Genomic DNA, 25,003 nt, shown 5'->3' on the forward strand with positions numbered 1-25,003 from the left:
GATATCTTTTCCTGATCCTGGTGGTGTGGGACCTTGGGCTTCTATACCTCCTGGTAGAGGTGAGAAGAGGGTGTTATTGGGTGGTGGGGGCCTTTGGTGATGGATACTGCTTTTTTGTGGCATTGTTTCATGTAAATGAATTCAATGGGGGGGGGAAGGGATGAGTCTGCCACTTCTGTGGCTTTTTTCATTCCTGGGCGATGGTCCCCTCCACCAAGGGCATCTCCAAGAGGCGATAGCTCAAGAAGGCAACATCCATCACTCAGGATCTCACCTTCTTCTCATTAGTGTCATCAGGAAGAAGGTACAGAGACCTGAACGCCATTCGCCCAAATCAACCTTCGCCCTGGCATCCCGAGGTTCAACCGCAGTTTCTTCCCCACTGCCATCAGGTTCTTGAGCCAACCTGAAATTCCTTAATTCTACCTCTGATTATATTTCCCTCAGCTTGCAGCAAAGGAATGTAATTTATTTGGTTGTGTAAGTTATGAATAATTTAATTTAATTTGATGTAATTGATGTTTGTCATGATTTTGATGTACTGTGGTGCTCCTTTTGCAAAAAGCTAATTTTCATTGCATTCATTCTGTGGGTATATATGCCATTAACAATCAATTTAAAGTTCATAGGCACAGATATGGTGATCTATGGGGACTAGTCCATTGTCACATGTTAGATACTGCCTTGCTGGGAACCTGCAGCCAACTTGAGCACAGAGAATTTCGATGGACATCAATGAAGTGACAACTGGTTAATTACATTGCATGAGGGATAAATACTGACCAGATGGGGATTGTTCCTGTCTGAAGTCCTGTAATGGGATTTTTAGGGCCAATTTGTATTTTCTAAACTACAGTGTAACAGAGGAAGAATGTAAATAGGTCACTGCAATGCTTAACAAGTTTGGGAGTAAGGAATTTTTATAGCAGTCACTTCCAGAAGCCTGGAGGAACAGGTGCCGATTGAAGCCTGCGTATATCTGGGACATGGAAGCCTGAAAATATTGTTGTTTGGCGACTCCTCTTCTCTTCATCACTCGCAGATGTTGCTTTATTTCCAGACAGAGATTTTGAGAGCCACAGCTTAGAGAGATCCTGGGCTGGGAAATCTTGTAAAATAGAGAGGTTACAATCAGGGAGTAAATTATAGTTTCGAGGATGGTGGTAGAATATATTAGATCTGTAACTTTAAGTTTTCAGCTTCAAAACAGGCTCCTGCAGTTGCTCCAGTTTTCTGACTTCTCCTTGTGTTTGCAGCCTTTACTTTGCATTTAATTCCTGGATGCCTCTACAAATGCTGGTGAAATTTGAAGCTGTTCAGTGCCTGGCCTGGTTCCAGGCTTTAAACAAAAACAAAGTATTTGAGAAGCAGTCGCTGAACACGCAGCCTTGCAGGACACGGGATATGAGTCTCCCCTGCTCTGATGCACTGGTATTTTTGCCCTCGCTGGCTGCATGAAGGGATTTTGAAGGCAGCTCTGACTGTGACCAGGCTAACAAAAGGAAAGGGACACCATTTCTTTAAATGACAGGAGTGATGGTGTTAACAGTGGTGAGGGGAGAGAGAGAGAGAGAGAAGAAAAACTACAGTCTTAACGAATCATTTCTCCGTTATTTCCCCTATTCACTGTGTTCATTTCAATAGAGAGACAGAATGTGGAAGAAAGTAAGACAATGCAACAAATGGAAGGAGGCAGACGTGTGGAGAAAGCAGGGGAGGGATAATGGGAGGAGTAACATCAGCTAGAAACTGAAGGTAGGTTATGCAATCAAGCCCTGAACTGCTCACCACCACGTTGCACCTTTGTCAAGTAAGCTGCCTGTTTGCCCGGGGTCGGGAGGGGTTGGTGGTGGTAATGGTTGTGCCTAGAATTGGGATAATTCCATGATCCTACACTGCTGAATGAACACCAGCCTGGCCAGACCGGTGTTCCCCACCAAACTGTGCAGCTGAAATAGGGAGGGGCCGGGCGGTGTTACTTTCCTCCCGTGACTTCTAGGTGAACGTAAGAGGAGGGAATGTGCTGCCGTGTTCATTACAACAGCAACTGATCTGACTGCCAGGAACTGGCCTCGCCTAGTTCTAACCTGATCCTTCCAAACGTTGCACCACTATTAAAGTTCTGGCACTTGGCGTGCTAGCAGTAAGTTGGACAAACACAGATGGGTGCTGTGACAAAGGGGATTGGGGGCGGGGAATCCTGCACACTTGTGTTTGTAAATTTAAGGGCTGGTGAAGGGAGTACAAAGTGTTTTGAATTGGCACAGGAGGGTGGATACCAGATTAATTCTTGCCTCATGTGAGGTAGGGTTGTGACAAAGCGCTGTCGCCTGATGCTTGCTGATAGAATCACACTGTCTTACACTCACAAGAAACTGGAGTAGGATGCCAATCCCCTCAAACCTGTGTTGACATTCAATATAACCACGGCTGATCGTAGCCTGCTTCTCATAGTTCCCTGAATTGCCCAATCTTTCAAAAATGTATCTATCTCCTCTCTCAATGTCACCAGTGATTTAACTAATAAACTTCTGGGTTGGAGGATTTTTGAGACCAGCAAATTTTGAGGAGAATAAGAAGCCCTCATGGCTAACTGTAAAAGTATATCGTTCAGCTCACTTTTTCAATCCCCCTCTGCCATTGTGGCATAGACTGTCATCTGTAACAGGGCCAAGGTGAAGATTCGTCTTAGCGCCTGGGGTAATTCTGAGAATTGTGCACCGTAATCGCATGCAGAGAAACAGAAATCTGATTCAGTATCATGTTGAATATCACCAGCATATGTGGTGAAATCTGTTGACTTTGCGGCAGCAGTGGAATGCATAGATAATAATAAGGAAAAAGCTGTGAATTACAGCATGTTTATATATATATGTTAAATAGGTAAATTAAATATGCAGTGTAGAAAAATGGAAATAAAAATATAGTGAAGTTGTGTTCATGGGTTCAATGTCCATTCAGAAATCTAATGGAAGAGGGGAAGAAAGTATTTCTGAATCGTTGAGTGTGTGTCTTCAGGCTCCTGTTTCTCCTTCCTGGTGATAGAAATGAAAAGAGGGCATCCTGGGTGGTGATGGTCTTCATCAGGCACTGCTCCTTGAAGATGACCTGAACTCTACGGAGGTTGGGGCCCTCGATGGAGTTGACTAATTTTACAACTCCCTACAGCTTTGTTCACGGGATTATATTCCTCACTGAGCTTGCCTGATCTGCAGCTGAGAGCTGTGACCATTTTTAAAAGGAATCTGTGTGCACAGCATTGTGGAAATAAACATTCTGCAATAAACCTTTTTCTCTTATTGAGTGACCATAAGAGATAGTTCAGTACACTGCATGTCCTTGACAGGTATTGCACATTATGAACAATTATTAAAAAGTAAATTTCTGTGAAATCTGAAATAAAAATAGAAAAAGCTGGAAATATTCGGCAGATTATGTAGTGTTGGTAGAGAGTGAGAAGGTAACATCTCAGATTGGTGGCCCTGATAAAAGATTAATGACATAAAAACTGCCTTCTTCCAATGTCTTCTGCACTCTATGTATTCCTGTTTTTATTTCATTCATTTATCAGTGTTTTCACTTTTGGGTTAGTACATTTGCTAATGATGCAATCTACAGGGGTCAAAGGATGCAGCAGTTTATAACTCAGTTGCAGAAATGGGTGGTGAAATGGCCGAAGGAATTTAACCTGGCCGACTGTGAGATGGTCCACTCTGGGACATCAAATGTAAAGGGACGGTACACTGTGGATGGGAGGATGGTCACCAGTGTTGATGTGCAGATGGTCCTTGGGGTCCATAGCTCCTTGAAAGTGTGCAGACAGGTTGACAGGGTGGTAAAGAAGACATGTGGAATGCCTTCCTTTCTTAGTTCAGGTGTCAGGAAGTTATGTTGCATCTTTGTACAGCTCTAGGTGGGCCACTTATGGAGTATTGTCTGCAGTTCTGGTTGCTGCATTACAGGAAGAATGTTGAGGCTTTGAAAAGGTTCACCAGGATGCAGCCTGGGTTTCAGAGTATTGTGAATTGCTTTCTTTGGAGTGTTGGATGTTGAGGGATGACCTGATCAAAGTATATAAAATTGAGAGGCATTATTCCAGAGCTTTATTCAGAGGATAGCAATAACAAATATCAGAGGGCCTAGCTTTAAGGTGAAAGGGTGAAATTATAAATTAGAATTGCGAGGGAAGTTTTTTTTAAACAAAGACTGATAGACACCTGGAGTTCACTGACAGTGTAAGACGCATTTGGACAAGCTAATGAACAGGCAGAGAATGGAGGGATATGGGCCACATACAGGCAAATACACAGTTTAGATGCTGTAATTGGCACAGACTTGGTTGGTCAAAAGGCCTGTTCCTGCCCCTGCTGTACTGTTGTGTGTTCTGTGTATTCATTGCTCTTGTAGTGAGTGGCTTGCTGTACCATTGCTTAGAAATCAACCATGTCGATGGGTCTGGAGCCACATTTAAGCCAGTGTGGCAGATTCCCTTCCCTGTTTGAATGAACCAGTTCAGTTTTACATCAATTTAGTGGTTTTGTGGTCTTTGCTACAACAAAAGAAGTTTGTTTTTGAATTGCAGATTATTAATTGAATTATCTTCCCCAGCTGCCATGTCTTTAATCTTATTAATTCTGCAGATATATGCTTCACAGGCTGAGGCGATGTTTAATGGCCCAGCCTTTGAACTGTGGCTGTAAGCACCCTTCTTAAACCACTGTAGTGGTTGAGGTGTGAGTCGACGCTGAAAGGGGGAGAGAGATCGAGAATTTTGACCCAGTGATGGTGAAGGAATGGTGATAATTTTACGAGTCAGGGTGGTGTGTGGCTTGGCGGGCAGCTCCCAGGTAGAGATATTCCCATGCCTTTGTTAACCTTGTCACTTTGCTTGGTAGAGTCTCTGAGTTTGGAAGGTAATTGCAGTTGCTGTAGGTGGTACAATCTGCTGCCACTGTGCATCGGTGGTGGAGTGGGTGTTGTAAAGTTCAAAGTTCAAAGAAAATTTATTATCAAAGTACATATATGTCACCATTTGCTACCCTGAAGTTCATTTTTTGAGTGAACGGATGTGAATGTGGTGCATATCAGGCAGGCTGCTATGTCGAGCCTCTTGAGTGTTGTTCAATCTGCTAAGAGTGAGAATTAGGGAGGAATATGAGGAATCTGATAAGCAGCTGAAGGAATTGGAAATCAGCTGATTTTTGTCCTCTCGTCACAATCAGTTCAATCAGAACAATATAACTAATAATTTCAACATATTTATCTAGAAAAGCTTCCAGTTCCTGCCAGATTACCATCATGTTAAAAGCATTGCTGATGGCTTACTGACTTGAGTTTTAGGGTTAGAGTGGAGGAATTATTTCTTTGCTATTTAGCGACAATGTCGGCAAGTGGTAGATTAGAAGCTATCAGTAGCATTAGCTTCATACAATGAAATGCCAATACTGAACCAGATCTGTGCAATGAAATGCCTAGACTAGATTTAATGGCAGCATCAGTACTTGTCCTGTATGATGATATGTGAGGAACTGTGGTAAACTATGTATACCTGTCTGGATACACCCCTCTGCTGACTGCTCCCACAGACCCCTGTATAAAGGCGATTGGGGCACTGCTCCTTGATGTCGTACTCCCTTTTTGCTGCTAATAAAAGCCTGTCGTTCACCTCCCGTCTCCGAGAGTTACTGATGGTGCATCAGGAACAAAGTCAGTGCCAGTGAAATGGAAGACCCTGCCCAGAATCAGTCTCAACTAAATTCCAACATAATGAGTTGCCCTGTCTAGAGTCTGTGCCAGTCCTAACCCATTACAATGAGACATCCCGTCGCAGACTACTGTTCCTGCTTCTCTGACAGAACAAATTGGTTAGTTTGCAAAAGTATTGAAAGCATTGGTGTGACGGAGCACTCGGACTGTTGGCATTGAGTGTACATGTATCCTCTGCAATGTATGCTCACCACAGCTGCTTTTCTGTACTTGGACACGTTTGTTTAAAATTACAACATATTTGCATCACACTAGGCATGGGGGGGGGGGGCAAGGAGAAGAGAACTAACAGTTCAACATGTTGTTTTAATCTGTATTATTTGTAGGACTTATAAAATTCAGCCAATGAAATTGCACACACATTGGTTTCATTAACATTATTAGTGTGCTGAAGTTGTCAATAACATAGAGAGGCTGCATTGATGACTGACTGAAAAGACTTGCCTGGACCTTTTGCTATTCAATGCAACACTTTCTGGTGTAAACTGGCCTACTAAACTCCCAATGTGGCAAGCAGGAAGAGTTTGCAGAAACCCTATAATTGTACATCCATCCATATTGGATAGGGTAGGTGTGTTTTCATCAAGAGTGCAATTACACACCAGAGCAATTTATTTAAGCAACACACACAAAATGCTGGTGGAACACAGCAGGCCAGGCAGCATCTATAGGGAGAAGCACTGTCGATGTTTTGGGCTGAGACCCTTCATCAGGACTAACTGAAAGGAAAGATAGTAAGAGATTCGAAAGTAGGAGGGGAGGGGGAAATGCAAAATGATAGGAGAAGACCGGAGAGGGTAGGGTGAAGCTGAGAGCCGGAAAGGTGATTGGCAAAAGGGATACAGAGCTGGAGAAGGGAAAGGGTCATGGGATGGGAGGCCTAGGGAGAAAGAAAGGGGGAGGGGAGCATCAGAGGGAGATGGAGAACAGGCAGAGTGATGGGCAGAGAGAGAGATAAAAAAGGAGGGGGAGAAAAACTAAATGTATCAGGGATGGGGTAATAAGGGGAGGAGGGGCATTAACAGAAGTTAGAGAAGTCAATGTTCATGCCATCAGGTTGGAGGCTACCTAGCTGGTATATAAGGTGTTGTTCCTCCAACCTGAATGTGGCTTCATCTTGACAGTAGAGGAGGCCATGGATAGACATATCAGAATGGGAATGGGACGTGGAATTAAAATGTGTGGCCACTGGGAGATCCTGCTTTCTCTGGTGGACAGAGCGTATGTGTTCAGCGAAACGGTCTCCCAGTCTGTGTCGGGTTCAGCGAAACGGTCTCCCAGTAAACTTATTTCTGTCTCTGTCGGACCACTTGCTCAAGTTTTGACTGCAACAGAGCGTTGCATAGCACAGACTCATCTAACACTTAACAACTGAGTGAATCCCTCTCTTATCTGGATGACACTATGGAGGAGAATGAAAATTTAAAGATTAGCTTTATTTGTCACATGTATGTCAAAACTCAGAGTGGAATGTGCTATTTGCATTAAATCAAATCTGTGAGGTTTGTGCTGGGCAGTCTTCAAGTGTTACCATGCTTCCAGCACCAAAATAGCGTACACACAACTCACTGACCCTAACCTGCACATCTTTGTATTGTGGGAGTACACAGGAGTGCCTGGAGGAAACACGTGCAGTCACGGGGAAAACATACAAACACTTTGCACACAGCAGCGGGAATCGAACCATGATCTTACAGATAGTGTTGTACAGCGTTACCCTAACTGCCATGCTAATGTGCTGCCCTTAAGTGCACTTAATCACCCAAGATTAAAAGAATACTTCCCCTCCTCCTCTGCAGTGCACCTTGAACAACAACATGGAGTTTCCACCCTAAAAATATCAATCTCTGACTTCTGCCTCAACCCCTCTGCCTCCATTTCTACCTGAGCTCTCCCAATTGTTCAGTTCTTCCCAGGAGATCTGATGTAACACAGACAGTGACCCTACTTTCAAGAAAATGTGTTAAAAATTTGCAGTTACTAGAAAACCAAGGTAAGAACAGCAAAAAGCTGCAAACATTTAGCAGACTAGATATCAATTGTGGAAAAGGTCGAAACCCTTTATCAGAATATGAAAGAGAAAGGTAAGTTTATTTTAAGTTTTCGGAGAGCATCTGGAGTTGGCTGACTAATGTTGCTCGCAGTTCAACAAGACCTCCATTTTGGAATTATTTCTTTCTCAGATCTCTCCAAGGCTTCACCCCTTTGTATTTCTGTACACTCCTGTAGCACTCACTTCAGTTTATTTTCTCTCTCTCTCATTTCTGGCAAAGGGTCTTCAACCTATAAAACATGATTCTGTTTCTCCCTCTACAGATGCTGCCTGAGTTTTCCTGCAGCACTTCAGTTTTATTTTAGGCCAATTTTCAATGAAGCCTTGTGGATTGAAGGAGATTGCAGATGCTGGAATCTGGAACAACATACAATTTACTCAGACTGCCCGTCTCGATGCAAGGTTTCAAACTGAAATATCAACATATACACCCCCCCACCCTACTACCGAAATACACTGCTCAAACTAATGAGCTTCTCTAGCAGAATTTTATGTTATTCTGTGAAGCCGCCACTAACAGCTCCAGACAACAGAGTCTGGAGACTGACTGTCTCTCATCAGCTGTGAGATGCTTGATGCCTGGAGGAAAATGGGTAAAGAAAAAAATAACTTCATAAAGAGCACTCACAAAGGCAGTGTGCACTAGTTACCAGAGTTAAGTGTTGATTCAGTGTTGTGCTATTGTCTCACCATAGTTAGGCAGTGTGACAGCTATTAGTATGAAGAACACCTTATTTTTGTGAAATTATTCATAAGACAGTCTATGCTAGAGTATCCATGGCAGTGAGTCCAATATTAGGGGTGTTTGACCCAGGGATATTTCCCAGGCATGTGTATAGCCGAAACATAAGGCCACAAATTTTAGTCAGTTTTCTAACTGTTAGAATGGACTGAGTGTGTTTAGAGTTGAACAGCAAAGCTCTTCCTCAATAATACAGTGGTGGCTGCAGGGAAATACACTGGGCTTAATGCCAAACCATATACCCCCCCCACCCCCCCCATACAAATTGTCACCCAATACTACCTATGGTTACACTGAAACTCACCTACCCTGGAGGGCAATCAGCATCCAAGCAACTGAAGCCTAACAAAAAGCAGCCCTTCTGGAGAAGAGAGAATGAAGAGGGGAAAACTAAAGAGAGGGAGGCCTTTAGTGAGGGGTGTTTAAATTGTGTTATGTCTCTCAGATCATGGATATTGCCAATTGCTTGATACAGCATGTGAAATGGGTGCTTTTGTTGGAAGATGAGCAGGCATTTTTACACATGTTTTTGTTTTAAGTGTTTTTCTTAAATTACTAGTTGAGTTCTTAAATTGTGCTTGTGGACTGGGTCTAATGTGTTAACTGCACCAAGAGACCATTAAGCACAGATGTTACACAGCAACACGACCAATTAATTATTTAACAATGCAGTAGTTCATTGAAGAACTGCTCCAGAAAATGTTAACCCCTGTAGGTCTGGAAAGAAATGTGCAAAGATGTAATTTCAGAAATAAAGGTTTTCATACTAACAGCTACGACCATGAGACACAAGAATTTCTGCAGATGCTGGGAATCCAAAGCAACACACACAAAATGCTGGAGGAACTCAGCAAGTCAGGAAGCATCTATGGAAATGAATAGACAGTCACCATTTCAGGCCGAAACCCTTCTTCAGGACTGAGAAGGAAAGGGGAAGATGCCGGAATAAAAAGGATAGGGGAGGGGGAAAGAGGCTAGATGAAAGGTGATAGACGAAGCCAGGTGGGTGGGAAAGGTCAAGGGCTGGAGAAGAAGGAATCTGATAGAAGAGGAGAGTGGACCATAGGAGAAAGGGAAGGAGGATGGGACCCTGGAGGAAGTGATAGGCAAGTGAGAAGTAAAAGGTCAGAGTGAAGAATAGAGGGGCGGGGGGGAAAATCGATGTTCATGCCATCAGGTTGGAGGCTACCCAAATGGAATAGAAGGTGGTGCACCTCCATCCTGAGCGTGACACATCAGAACAGGAATGGGAATCAGAGTTAAAATACTTGGCCACACTCATCGCTGCTGTTTACCAGCATGACATTGATTTAATGGTAAACACTGTGAAACAACAGCACAAACAGATTCAGCACCTAACTGTTACACTTATTGCCACAAGTGGTTAGCGTAAGCTTTAGTCTCACCAATTTTCTAATCAGCTCCTCCCCCATTTCTCAATTATCTTGCACGAGGTGTGATCATTAGACCATAAGACACAGGAGCAGAACTGAGTCATGTGGCCAACTGAGTCCGCTCGGCCATTTCAAGATGTCTGTTCTATTATCCCTCTCAATCCCTTTCTCCTGCCTTTGCTCTGTGACCTCTAATTCCTTTACCAACCAAGAACAAATAGATCTTTTCTGTAAATACACCCAATGACAGCCTCCAAAACCATCTGTGACAATGAATTCCACTATCCTCTGGCTCAAGAAATTCCTCCTCATTTCTGTTCTAAAGGGATGTCCTTATCTTCTGAGGCTGTGCCCTCTGTCCTAGACTCCCCCACTATAGCAAGCATCCTCTCCATGTCCATTCTATCTAGGTCTTTCGATATTTGATATATTTCAAAAAGATCCCCCTCATTTTTCTGATGCTAGCAATACAACCATAGACCAATCAAGTCCTCCCCATTCGTTAACCCTTTCATTCCTGAGATCATTCTCGTGAACCCACTCTGGACCCTCTCCAATGCCAGCACATCCTTTCTTAGATGAGGGGCCCAAAACTGCTGATAATACTCCAAGTGCAGACTGACCAAAGCCTTATAAAGTCTCAGCATTACATCCTTGCTTTTATATTCTCGTCCTCTTGAAATGAATTCTAAACTTCTTCAATACCAATTCAACGTGCAAGTTAACCTTTAGGGAATCCTGCATGGGGATGCCAAAGATGCTTTGCACCTCTTTTTTCTGAATTTGTTCCCTGTTTGGAAAATAGTCTACGTCTTTATTCCTTTGACCAAAGTGCATTATATATAAACTGTATACCATCTGCCACTCTTTGCTTAGTCTCTTACCCTGTCTAAGTTCTACAGCAGAGTTCTTGCTTCCTCAATACTGCCTGGCTCTCTAAAAATCTATCTTCGTATAGTCTGCAAACTTGGCCATAAAGCCACCAATTCCATCATCCAAATCATTGACATGTGTTACTGAACAAAAGTCTTAGACAACCTAGATTTGTTATATGATTTCAGGCCTCCACAGAGCCCTGATCTCAACATCATCAAGGCTCTCTGGATTACATAGAAACATAGAAATCCTACAGCACAATACAGCCCACAAAGCTGTGCTGAACATGTCCTTACCTTAGAAATTACTAGGGTTACCCATAGCACTCTATTTTTCTAAGCTCCATGTACCTGCCCAGGAGTCTTTTAAAAGACTCTATCATATCCGCCTCCACCACTGTTGCTGGCAGCCCATTCCACGCACTCACCACTCTCTGCATAAAAAACTTAACCCTGACATCTCCTCTGTAGCTACTTCCAAACACCTTAAAACTGTGCCCTCTCATGTTAGCCATTTCAGCCCTGGGAAAAAGCCTCTGACTATCCACACGATCAATGCCTCTCATTATCTTGTACACCTCAATCAGGTCACCTCTCATCTTCCGTCGCTCCATGGACAAAAGACCGAGTTCACTCAACCTGGAGAAACAGAATTAAGCAGGACAGCCAAAGTCTAGAGAAGAACTGTGGCAAGTTCTCCAAGATGCTTGAAACAACCTACCAACTGATTTTCTTAGAAAACTGCACAACACTGTACCTAAGAGAACTTATACAGTTTTAAAGGCAAATGGTGGTCACACCAAATATTGTTTTGATTTAGTTGTTTACTGCTTACTTCTCTTTGTAGTATTTTTTAATATTCAGAAACTTTCATTTCATTATTTTTGAAAGCTTCTTTGCTTTACAGTATTTTTTTACAAGTGTCTAAGACTTTTACTCAGTACTGTATAATGTAAAGAGAAGTGGTCCCACCACTGATCGCTGTGAAACACCTCTAGTCCCTGGCAGTTTGCAGTAAATCATTGTTCAATTGAAAATTGGCAGTGCATTGAATGAGAATAACTTTACCCACTTTTTGTCTGAGACTTTAGCTGTCTTTTGGCTGAAATGTCAAATTGAGGCTCAATCTGTTCTCTCAGATCCTATTGCACTGTTTCAAAGAGTGGAGTTCATGCTGTCATGGCCAATATTTAGCTTTCAAACAGTTTGATGAAAGGAGTAGATTTGGTTGTTAACGCATTGCTCTTTCTAAGATATGCTTGTGTTCAAAATCGTACATAACAACTGTCAGCTCAAAAATATCTCCTTGTCAGTAAAAGGCCTTGCAGCATTCTTAAATGATTAATAAACTCTTTATAAGTCCGAATTCTTTTTTCTAGAGAATCGGTTTATGTGTCTCAGTCAGCAGTGAGTGCTGGCGAACTTCCCAACAGTGTGGTACACAGCAGCATCTATTCCTCAATTCCTCAATCATGCAACATTAACGTGCAGTTCCAGCAGTTTTTAAATGGCCCACGCTTCTCTCCAAAGTGCACGGCCACTGAAGGTAACCTTGCTGACACTAATCTGTTTGGACCAGGGCTGCAGTTTGTACCTGGGACTGCCATGATCCAGGTTGCTCAGATACTTGCTGGATACATTTCACAGCCATCCTGGACTGGTGTATAGTGGTGCAACCATTTGTAGTACCAGGTTTTCACATCTTCTTTATCACTTAATACAATATTTTCCAGACTTCAGTACAGCCCTCCCTCCAATGATACTACTTGCTCCCTCAGTAAAGCAGGCAGCATAATCAAAGACCATCCCATCCCTGACGTTCTCTCTTCTCCCCTCTTGCACTGGGCAGAGGATGCAAAAGCCTAAAAGCAGTAACTTAACGCACCATTGTATTGTTGGAAGTAACCCGACATGTAACAAACACCATGGTCTGGCAATATGAGTGCACAGGAACAAGCTACACATTCATATGTGCATGATCATAATATATGTGTATTTATATGTTCATATATTCCATAGTGCACTCAGCTGATTACACACAACGCTCCCCATCAATAGAAATATCTCCAGGAAATGCCACCTCAAGAAGGCAACATTCATCATCAACTACCTTCAGGATCCAAGTGACACCATCTTCTTGCATCTACCATCAGGTAGGAGGTACAGAAGCTTAAAGTCCCACACCACCATTTGGTTCTTTAAGCCAAGCCCTAATAACAACAAGTTAGCAACACTAACATCACCGTTTATTTTTGTTCCATTTATGTTCTTTCTTGTAAAATGAACATGTATAATTTGTTTTTCATATGAACGCTGCTTGTATGATGCTGTGCTCCTGTGATGAAGCTGCAAAATGAGTATTCCACATGTACACACTGTGCACATGTATACTCGTGTATATAACAATAAACTTGTCTTGGACTTCAATCCAAAGCTAGATATTAACAGTACATTCATTAAGAGCAGCTTTGCCCATGTTTTGTCTTACAGTTTTTCAGTTGGAATATCAAACTGACACTGAAACTATCCCTGGCTCTCCGCTCATCCTTCATCAGGCTACTGTTAAGTGATTACAGCTCAGCATTCAACACAATCGTACGCTCAGTTCTAATCAACAATCTCCAAAACCTGAGCCTCTGTATCTCCTTCTGCAACTAGATCCATGACGTCCTCACTGGGAGTCTGTATGGATTGGAAATGACATGTCCTCCTTGCTGACAATTAATACTGGTGCACCTTGAGCACATGTGCTTAGCCCACTGTTCTCCTATCTCTTTAACCATGACTTTGTGGGTAAGCATCTGTATCATCTATAAAGTTGCTGATGACACAATTACAATTGGCAGAATTTCAGATAGTGACCAGGAATGAGATAGAGCATTTGGTTCAGTGGTGTTGCAACAACAACCTTATGCTCAACATCAGTAAAATCAAGGAATTGATTGTGGACTTCAGGAAGGGGAAGTTGAGGGAACACACACCTGTCCTCATCAAGGGATCAGCAGTGGAAAGGGTGAACAGTTTCAAGTTCCTGCGTGTCACGATTTCTGAAGATCTGTCCTGCATCTAACATATTGATGCAATTGCAAAGACAGTGGTTATATTTCATAAACTGTTTGAAGAGACTTGGAATGTCTCCCAAGACACTCACAAACATCTACTGGTGTACCGTGGAGAGCATTATAACTAGTTTCATCACTACCTTGAATGGAAGGGCCACTGCGTAGGATTGAAAAAAGCTGCAGAAAGTTGTAAACTCAGCCAGCTCCATCACGATCACTAGACTCTACAGTATCCAGGACACCTTCTAAAGGCGATGCCTCAGAAAGGTGGCATCCGTCATTGAGGACCTCCATCACCCAGGACATGACCTCTTCTCACTGCTACCGTCAAGGAAGAGGCACACACTCAGCATTTCAGGAACAGCCTCTTCCCCTCTGCCATCAAATTTCTGAATGGACAATGAACCCTTCAAATATACCTCACTATCATTTTTGATCTTTAGGCACTACTTATTAATTTTAATTTTAAATACTTTCCTTATTGTAATTTAGAGTTTTCTTTTAAGTTATTTTGTATTGCAATGTACTGTTCAAAGCTTAAAGTAAATTTATTATCAAAGTAAATATATATATCACCATATACAACCCTGAGATTCATTATCTTGCAGGCATACTCAATGCAATAACCATAATAGAAAAATGTACCAACAGGGTGGACGCCCATTGAGGAAAAGACAACAAACTGTGGAAATACAAAAAGAAAGAAAATAATACATACTTAACAAAACCAATGTACAAGCACATGGATGAATGAATGCAAGTAAGCAATAAATATCAAGAACATGAGATGAAGAGTCCCTGAAGAGTCTATAGGTCATGGAAAAGTTCAGTGATGGGACAAGTGAAGCTGGGTTAAATTATCTCCTCTTGTTCAGAAATCTGATGGTTGAGGGATAATAGCTGTTTCTGAACCTGGTGGTGCAAGTCCTGATGCTCTTTTACTTTCTTCCTGAGGCAGCATTGGAAAGAGAGCATGACCTATGCAGTCCAGGTCCCTGAAGATGAATGCTGCTTTCCTCAGCAATACTCTGGGTGAATGGTGGGGAGGGCTTGACCCATGATGGACTGGGCCGTATCTACTAGTTTCTGTAGGATTTTCCATTCAAAGGCATTAGTGTTTCCATACCAGGCTGTGATTCTGCCAGTCAATGTACTGTCAGCTACACATTTATAGAAGTTTGTATGCCTAGTCTTCACAAAACTCCTAAGGGAGTAGAGGCACTACCCTGCTTTCTTTGTAATTGCACCTACATGCTGAGCCCAGGGCTGGTTGTCTGAAATCATAACACCAAGACCTTGCTGACTCTCTCCACCCCTGAATCCTTGATGAGGACTGGGTCATAGATCTCTGGTTTCCTCCTCCTGCAATCAATAATCAGCTCCTTGGCCTTACTGGTATTGAGTGAGAGGTTGTTGTTATGGCACCATTCAGCCAGATTTTCAATCTCCCTCCTATATGCTGATTTGTCACCAGCTTTGATTTGGCCTACAAAGGTGGTGTCATCGGGAAACTTAGATATGGCATTGGAGCTGTGCTTAGCCATGCAGTCATTAGTGTAAAGCGAGTAGAGCAAAGGGATAAGCACACAGCCCTGAGGTGCACCTATGCTGATAGAGATTTTGGAAGAGATGTTGTTGCCAATCTGATCTGAGAGGTGTTACTATCTTTTTTAAGGGACTTATTCAAGCTAGAAGTCTGTAATTGGTGGTGTTCCACAAGAACCTGTGCCGGGACCTCTGCAGTTTATAATGTATGTAAATGACCTGGATGAAAATGTAGATGAATGGGTTAATATGTCTGTGGGTGATACTAAGATTGGTGGAGTTGTGGATAGTGTAGAAGACTGGCAAAGAATACAGCATGATATGGATCCGTTGCAGATATGGGTAAAGAAATGGCAGATGCAGTTTAACCCCAAAAAATGTGAGGTGTTGCACCTTGGTAGGATAAATGCAAGGAAACAGTACACCATTAAGGTCAGGATCCTTAACAATGCTGCTGAGCAGAGAGATCTCGGGATCTAAGTTCATAGCTCCTATGAAAGGGACTACACAGGTTGATAGGGTGGATAAGAAGGCTTATTCAATGCCTGCTTTTATTAGTCGAGGAATTGAGTTCAAAAGTCAAGAGCTTATGTTGCAACTTTATAAAAGTCTGGTCGGCCAATATCTGGAGAATTGCATACAGTTCTGGTTGCCCCTCTGTAGGGACGATGTTGAGGTTTTTGAGAGGTTGCAGAAGAGGTTTACCAGGGTACTGTCTGGTTTAGCTGACATGTGCTATCATGAGTTGTTGGATAAACTTGTTTTGTTTTCTCTGGAGTGGTGGAGGTTGAGGGGAGATATGATTTAGGTGTATAAGATTATGAGAGGCATAGACAGAGTGGGCAGAGAGTATCTGTTTTCCAGTGTTGAAATGTTTAATACCAGAGGGCATGAATTGAAGGTGAGAGGGGGCCGGTTCAAAGGGGATGTGAGGGGTGAGTTTTTTATTCAGAGAGTGGTGGATACCTGGTATGGTGGTAGAGGCAAATACACTCAAGGCTTTTAAGAGACATATAGACAGGCAGTGATCATCTTACTTGCTTTTCCTGAGATCGTTAGGACCTCACTGGATATTGTTAATATGGAATGCAGCAAGTCCAACTCACTGAGTTATTGGCAGACGGCAGGGGAGCTGCGTGTCCTTGGCAGTTGCGAGGATTCGGCTTCAAGCCGCAATTGTCATTTGTTTACAGCTGCCCAGGAAAGAGGTGTCTTCTGCAGGCGATCAGGAAAGTCATTTGTTAAACTTCACAATTAATCTGATTACCTGGCTACAGTAACATTGCTGTTAGAGGGATCATTCTACGCAAAGATATTTTCACCAACAATTGTTAGTATGCCCGATAAACAGTTAACAGGTGTACAGTGCACTCGAAAGTCATGAAGAAGCCTATTATGAAAGAGGTATTTTTGGCTCTGTATGGTCCCACATGTGTTTTCCAGGTTATGTCAAATCAGTTTATTTTCAGAATTTTCAGAAGGACTTCCAGACAGATAGGAGAATGATAGCACAGTCACAAATCCAGCCATGAAGGGAGTAAGAAACGCACAGAGGGCAGAATTAGAACAGCCAGTTGGATCGTAAGGCTAAGGGGTAGTGATAGAAAGTGGATGGCATCATGCCATGTAGAGCTTCAGGCACTAAGACATTTGTAAATGCTAGATTTTGAGAGACGAAGTGTCAAAGTGACTTACTGCGTGAGCTTGACGTGGTGTTCAGTGGAACACGGGCAGCAGCATTACCTGCCGCATTCTCCTGCTGAGACCACAGTTATAACACCGACCTCATCAACCCAAAGTGGATTTCGGAAAGCAGTTGCACAAATACACCTGGGAGCTTGAGAAAAGCCATCTTGAAACATAACTGAGAATAAATGAAGTATGTATAACCCCACGTGCTGCCTGAAGATATCACCCTTTGAATAACATTAGGTAGAACATTTTTCATATTGTGATAAGCAGGCCGGGCAGCATCCATGGAAAAGAGTAAACAGTCGATGCATTAGGGTAAGACCATTCACCAGGACCCTGCATGAAGGGTCTCGGCCCGAAGTGTCGACTGTTTACTCTTTGCCATTGATGCTGCCTGGCCTGCTGAGTTCCTCCAGCATTTTGTGTGTGTTACTTGGATTTCCTGCATCTGCAGATTTTCTCAGTTTCATATTGTGATAAATTTAGTTGGTAGAGTTACAAAATGAGAGTGGCTAGCAAAGTCTGCTCTCACAACAGAGTTTAGTGCACTAGGTTCACACTCTGGTGAAGGAAGGAGAGAATTCTCTTCCATCTAAGATGCCCCCTTTAAGGTCAGGCCTTCAAGCAAAATCACATCTCCCTCAGGTACATAAAGACGACATCACAAAGAGCAAGGTGTATTGGTAAATATTTGTCACTCAGCTAATAAAATTAAAATAGGTAGTCTGGTATTGCCACATTTCCATGAGTTCGATGTGTACCAAACTTTCCATCTGATGACAGCACTTTCATTTCAAATACAATTCTCTGGCAGTAAAATGGACTGAGACATCCTGAGGTCAAAGAAGGCATTATGTAAATGCAAGATAGTCCCTCATCTGGCACATCCCAGTCCACGTTGCTATAAGTATCACATAGCTTCACACAGTACAGATGCAGAATTTGGACAGGCAGTCCATTCACCAGGGATAGGCAGTTACATGAATTTATCAGTAAAAATATACAGGAGTCTGCAGACGCTGGAATTTGGAACAAAGAAAAACAAGATGCTGGAAGAACTCGATGGGTCATGGAGTGTCTGCAGGGGGAAATTGACAGTCAGCATTCTGGATGAAGATTCATCATCTAGACTGAAAGGTAGAGGAAATACTTCTAAGACAGGAGGCAAAGATCTTCAAAGTGTGAAGTTCTTGGAGACATTTCACAAAATTCTCTTTCAGACCAAGCGAAGGGTCTTGAGCTGAAACATCAACGGCCCATTGTCCTCCACAGATGCTGCCTAACCTGCAGATTTCCTCCAGCATTCTCGTTGTTGTTCATGCTTTTGATGCTGAAATGTACTCCTACAACCCCAACAAACCAGGGGTGTGCATCCAGAGAACAATAAGGACATTGTCTAGGTGTACATTTATCCCAGTTCAAAGACAACATGTACCAACAAGAAGGACCAAAACAATTATAAACCTACTAGATCTGATTGTAATCTGCACTTCCCCAAACCTGCCGAAATTCTTTGGCAAAGGTAAAGGGAGAGCATCTCATAAAGACAAGAGCACTAGGAATAAGATCTCCTTCTCCTTCCCACCCATCCAGTCAAATGTTACGTCTGAAATAAAGGCATAACATGCTGGAAAAGTACATAGACTCTGTGAAAACTGATACAGTTAATAATACAGCAAAAAAAATCAGTTTGCTGAAGGAACTCAGTAGGTCAAGCAGTATCTGTGGAGGCAAAGGGACGATCAACGTATTGGGCTGAGCTCCTGCATCAGGACTGAGAGTTGTAGATGGAAGGCAGCTGCTATAAAGAGGTGAGAAACATTCTCAGTTTAGCACCTTTTGAAATGATCAGGTCTGGGGCCCTTCAGAACTAAGAAGGGAGAAACTAATTATTCTACATACTGTAGGGCTAACACCTTCTATAACGGGGGTTCCCAACCTGGGGTCCATGGACTCCTTAGTTAATGGCAAGATTCCATTGCATAAAAAAGATTGTGAACCTCTATTTAGAGGTTAGGGAAGGGCAGAGGTTTGAACAAATGGAATTTTTCTGTTAAGGATAAGTAATAGAGGCAAATAAGGTAAGTCTAAATTTTTAAATAATCATCTGTTGCTAATGATATACAATCTGTGCATAGTTGCATGGCCTGGCTACACAAAAAACAAATAAACAAGAAAGAAAGAGGAGGCACAATGCCAGAAATCTGGAGTTACACATACAATGCTAAAGGAACTCAGCAGGTCAGGCAGCATCTACGGAGGGAAATGGACAGCTGATGTTTCATGTTGAGGCCCTTCATCAAAAAAGCAATGGCAGGCAAAAACAGCCATCCTAATACAGACAGAAAGCATGGAACCTGAAGTTGAAGGATTCAGTACTGCATCCAGAAGTCTGCAACAAGCCCATATGAAAGATGAGGTGTTCATCTTTAAGTTTACATTGCCACTAGCATTGAACCAATGTCCAACGCTATTGGACCAGACATATGTGTGTGGATGTCAGATAGGTATCTCTTCTCTGCTTGTCTCAGCCGGAATAAGAGAACCCATGGTGTCCACTGCAGAGACGTGCTGGAGAGGGATTGCAAGCAAATGCAATGGCAAGCTGGGAGGTGGAAACCATTACTCAGCTTTAGTAGAGCCTCATTCCCATCAGGCAGTGGCTGTTTTTGAGGGCAAGCACTGAGCCATCAGGGATGGAAAGAGTGAGAGGAGAAAGGCAAGAGAAAGATTGCACTATCAGTATGCAGCTGACTGGCAAAGAGACATCTGTACCTTTTGTGTTGGGTTTGTGATCAACTCAATACTCATGAATTAATATAAGGTCATCTGGGAATTGTTGCATTATCAAAAACGTGACTGAGTTTTAGACTGACAACATTCTTAATCCTTGGGCTCCAGCTCCTTTGGATTCAGTTCCTAGTCTATACTGAATCCATTAATGCCAGTTAAGTCAGTAGTCAAGGATAAGGTGATTGACCTCAGTACCAATAGACTACAGGGCAGAAGGAGGAAGAAGCCCTGGGTTGTGCCCATGAAATCGAGTTGGAGCAAAAAGATTAATTTGTGGGTGATTTTAAAGATATCTGTTATATTACAGAAATGTCTGTCCATTGTACAAGATATACAAATATACAAAATATTTTCACATTTTACTGTCTCATTTTCTAAATACACAATATATTGAAATAGGATTTTTGGGCTAATCTACAAAACATTGTACATCATGTCAAATCAAAAGCAAAATTTCAAAACCTGTCAACAATTTACTGGAATTTAAAAGCTAAAATTGTGAGGCTGTGAAGGTGTTCATCCCCTTTGTAATTATTAGACTAACTTACCTCAGTAGCAGTATACTACCTTACCAACTCACCCAATAAGCTGATGTACAAAATTGGAAGATACTTGTTTTACAATGAATTTTTAAAGATATTGTAAATACCCCCTCTCTCTGTAAGGTGCAACAGTATAGTACAGGGGTGGGCAAACTTTTTGACTCGAGGGCCACAAAGGGTTCTAAAATTTGACAGGGGGGCCAGACCAGGAGCAGATGGACAGAGTGTTTTGGTAATACACCTCATAAGAGAAAATAAAATATCATGGGATATGTAGAAAACATGTGCTTTAATTTCAATTGAAAATGAACAAATGCATTACAACAAAATATCTGTCTTTGAAGTCCCATGGTATTTAGCTACTTATTGAAATGACTTTTAAAACACTGAAAATTAAATGAATAAAATACAGCTTTTTTTAATAGTAACAGTTATTATTTTAAAGCACTGAAAATTCTGTTATCCTTCAAGATATTATCATCATCACTCTCCTCTTGACTGTCTTTATTTCAAAAACGGTAGGAGATGCAGGTCTACTTGTCCTGCTCCTTCTTATTCAATTGTCCCCTGTGCCAAAACTGTGAGAGCGCGCCAGTATGCGGAGCTTTGTGCTCACAAATCCCCGCAGGCTATCTCCCTTAGCCGGAACGCTGGCTAATTGTGAGCCGGTTCGGATGTGCCAGGAAATGGGTTGCCACAAGGTCATAAAGTAAAGCGCAAATGTGGAGTAATACGCTGCACCTCAACAAAGGTCAATGTATATAGACTGCGTCATCTATTGGGAAAACGCCAGAATTGCGGGGAAAAAATGTTAACAAGGTTTATTAATATAATTTCATCAAGTTCTGCGGGCCGGATTAAAAAGTTTAACGGGCCGCATATGGCCCACGGGCCGTAGTTTGCCCATGCCTGGTATAGTAGATTTTTAATGGACCAAAGAGCATTCAAGACAAGTCAGGGAAATTATAACAGAGAAGCACAAATCTGGGCCAGGGTACAAAACCATCTCAAAGGTACTGATCCCTGGAGCTCAGTGCAGGCGTAATTGAGAACTGGAAAGAGTATGAAAACCCACAGCCACACTGCCTAGGTCAGGCCGGCCCTCTAAACTTAGCTGCCCGTGAAAAATGGCACTTCTAAGAGAAGCTATTGTGATGACAACAGTCACTCTGAGGGAACTGCAGAAGTCACTGGCTGCAACTGGAGATGAAGTTCATGGCTCACAATCTCTAAGATAAAGGCTATTTATAGAAGAGTGGCAAGGAAGAAGTCCTGGCTAAAAAAAAGCATATCCTTGCCTGTAAAGACTTTGCAAAGTGTCACTTAAAAGATACTGCAAAGATGTGGAATAAGGTCTTGTAATCGGATGAGACCACAATTTTACAGAGTCTAATACTGCACATCAGCTAGGTAAACCAGTCCTTACAGCAAAATATGGTGAAGGTAGCATTATGCTATGGGGATGCTTTTCAGCAGCAGAGACTAGAAATCTGGTCAGGATTGATGGGAAAATGAATATTGCTGAACACAGAGAGATCTTGGATAAAAGCCTGCTAGCCTCTACCAGGAAGCATAGACTGAGGAGGAAGTTCTTCTTTTTGCAAACTATGACTCAAATCACATTGACAGAGCACCATGGAGAGGTTTTAAGTGAAGAAAATTGATTTCCTTGAGTGGCTCAGTCAGAGTCCTGACCTTAACCCGACTGAATATCTCTGGCAAGACCTCAAGAGGGCTATATACTGCTGCTCCCTGACTAACTTGGCACAGTTTGAGCCATTTTGCAAGGAGGAGTGAGAAAATCTTAGACAATAGACAATAGGTGCAGAAGTGGACCATTTGGCCCTTCAAGCCTGCACTGCCATTTTGAGATCATGGCTGATCAATTACTATCAATACCCGGTTCCTGCCTTGTCCCCATATCCCTTGATTCCCCTATCCATAAGATACCTATCTAGCTCCTTCTTGAAAGCATCCAGAGAATTGGCCTCCACTACCTTCCGAGGCAGTGTATTTCAGACCCCCACAACTCTCTGGGAGAAGAAGTTTTTCCTTAACTCTGTCCTAAATGACCTACCCCTTATTCTCAAACCATGCCCTCTGGTACTGGACTCTCCCAGCATATGGAACATATTTCCTGCCTCTATCTTGTCCAATCCCTTAATAATCTTATATGTTGCAATCAGATCCCCTCTCAATCTCCTTAATTCCAGCGTGTACAAGCCCAGTCTCTTTAACCTCTCTGCGTAAGACAGTCCAGACATCCCAGGAATTAACCTCGTGAATCTACGCTGCACTTCCTCTACAGCCAGGATATCCTTCCTTAACCCTGGAGACCAAAACTGTACACAATACTCCAGGTGTGGTCTCACCAGGGCTCTGTACAAATGCAAGAGTATTTCCTTGCTCTTGTACTCAATTCCCTTTGTAATAAAGGCCAACATTCCATTAGCCTTCTCCACTGCCTGCTGCACTTGCTCATTCACCTTCAGTGACTGATGAACAAGGACTCCAAGATCTCTTTGTATTTCTCCCTTACCCAACTCTACACCGTTCAGATAATAATCTGCCTTCCTGTTCTTACTCCCAAAGTGGACAACCTCACACTTATTCACATTAAACGCCATCTGCCAAGTACCTGCCCACTCACCCAGCCTATCCAAGTCACCCTGAATTCTCCTAACATCCTCACCACATGTCACACTGCCACCCGGCTTAGTATCATCAGCAAATTTGCTGATGTTATTTTCTATGCCTTCATCCAAATCATTAATGTAAATGGTAAACAGCTGCGGTCCCAATACTGCGCCCTGTGGTACCCCACTAGTCACCACCTGCCATTCCGAGAAACACCCATTCACTGCTACCCTTTGCTTTCTATCTGCCAACCAGTTTTCTACCCATGTCAATGCCTTCCCCCCGATGCCCTAAGCTTTGATTTTACCCACCAATCTCCTATGTGGGATCTTATCAAATGCCTTCTGAAAATTGAGGTACACTACATCCACTGGATCTCCCCTGTCTACCTTCCTGGTTACATCCTCGAAAAACTCCAACAGATTAGTCAAGCATGATTTACCCTTGGTAAATCCATGCTGGCTCGGCCCAATCCTATCACTGCTATCTAGATATGCCACTATTTCATCCTTAATAATGGACTCTAGCATCTTTCCCACCACCGATGTCAGGCTGACAGGTCGATAGTTCTCTGTTTTCTCCCTCCCTCCTTTCTTAAAAAGTGGGATAACAATAGCCATTCTCCAATCCTCAGGAACTGATCCTGAATCTAAGGAACATTGGAAAATGATTACTAATGCATCAGCAATTTCCAGGGCCACCTCCTTTAGTACCCTAGGGTGCAGACCATCTGGACCTGGGGACTTGTCAGCCTTCAGTCCCATCAGTCTTCTCATCACCGTTTCCTTCCGAATGTCAATCCGATTCATTTCCTCTGTTACCCTATGTCCTTGGCCCATCCATACATCTGGGAGATGGCTTGTGTCTTCCTTAGTGAAAACAGATCTAAAGTACTCATTAAATTCTTCTGCCATTTCGCTGTTTGCCATAACAATTACACCCAATTCATTATTCAAGGGCCCAACATTGTTCTTAACTATCTTCCTTCTCTTCGCATACCTAAAAAAGCTTTTGCTATCTTCCTTTATATTCCTGGCTAGCTTGCGTTCGTACCTCATTTTTTCTCCCCGTATTGTCTTTTCAGTTAAGTTCTGCTGTTCCTTAAAAACTTCCCAATCATCTGCCCTCCCACTCACCCTAGCTCTGTCATATTTCCTTTTTTTTAATGCTATGCAATATCTGACTTCCTTTGTCAACCACTGTGGCCCCTTTCCCCCCTTTGAATCCTTCCTTCTCTGGGGCATGAACTCTGGGGAATCTTGCTCCATCACATAATGTAAAGCTAATAGAGACTTGTCCAGAAAGACTACTGGCCATAATAACTGCAAGGTGGTTCAGCTAAAGACTGAGCAAAGGGGAACGAGAGCTTTTCAACTGCTGACATTTCAGTATTTGAATTTTTAGTATATTATGCTTTACAATTTCCCCTGTTTTTGAGGCTGTATGTGAAAAAGAGGCATGTGATTCAAAAATAAAAGTTATCAGTTAAATTGATGAAAATTCCTGGTTGTAATATCCATTTATGTGAATAAAGGGTTGGGGAGTGAAAACTTTTTACAAGGTTTTGTATACGTCTGAATTACGGATATCACCTAGTATTTATTTATTTACTGAGTTATGGGTGGAATAGGCCTTTTTGCACCCCCCCACCCCCGGCACCGAGCTGTGCACCCCTGCAATCCCCTAATTCCATCTCAGCCCAGTCACTGTTCAATTTTTAATGAACAATTAACCTGCCAACCGGTATATCTTTGGACTGTGGGAGGAAACAGAATATTGTAAAGCTTTGACATATTGAGCATTTTGTTCTCAAGGAGGATGTTTATCAGAACACTTTATCTCTGGTAACCACAGCGTCCCAAGAAGAACAGTGTAATTGTAGCTAACTTAATCAAACTCAGC

The 25,003-nt window shown here is 42.5% G+C and overlaps 1 protein-coding gene and 1 long non-coding RNA gene across 2 annotated transcripts in view; one reads left to right on the forward strand and one right to left on the reverse strand.

Annotated features, from left to right (window-relative positions):
• LOC132397142 (potassium voltage-gated channel subfamily KQT member 1) overlaps window positions 1–25,003 on the reverse strand; it is a 795,097-nt gene that overhangs the window by 210,639 nt on the left and 559,455 nt on the right. The window lies entirely within an intron of this gene.
• LOC132397143 (uncharacterized) lies at window positions 1,326–14,450 on the forward strand. Its single transcript, XR_009513273.1, has 3 exons — window positions 1,326–1,755; window positions 12,850–12,983; window positions 13,321–14,450. It is a non-coding gene; the product is annotated as an uncharacterized LOC132397143 (long non-coding RNA).

Source organism: Hypanus sabinus, chromosome 7 (assembly GCF_030144855.1).
Source record: "Hypanus sabinus isolate sHypSab1 chromosome 7, sHypSab1.hap1, whole genome shotgun sequence".
NCBI classification, from domain to species: Eukaryota; Metazoa; Chordata; class Chondrichthyes; order Myliobatiformes; family Dasyatidae; genus Hypanus; species Hypanus sabinus.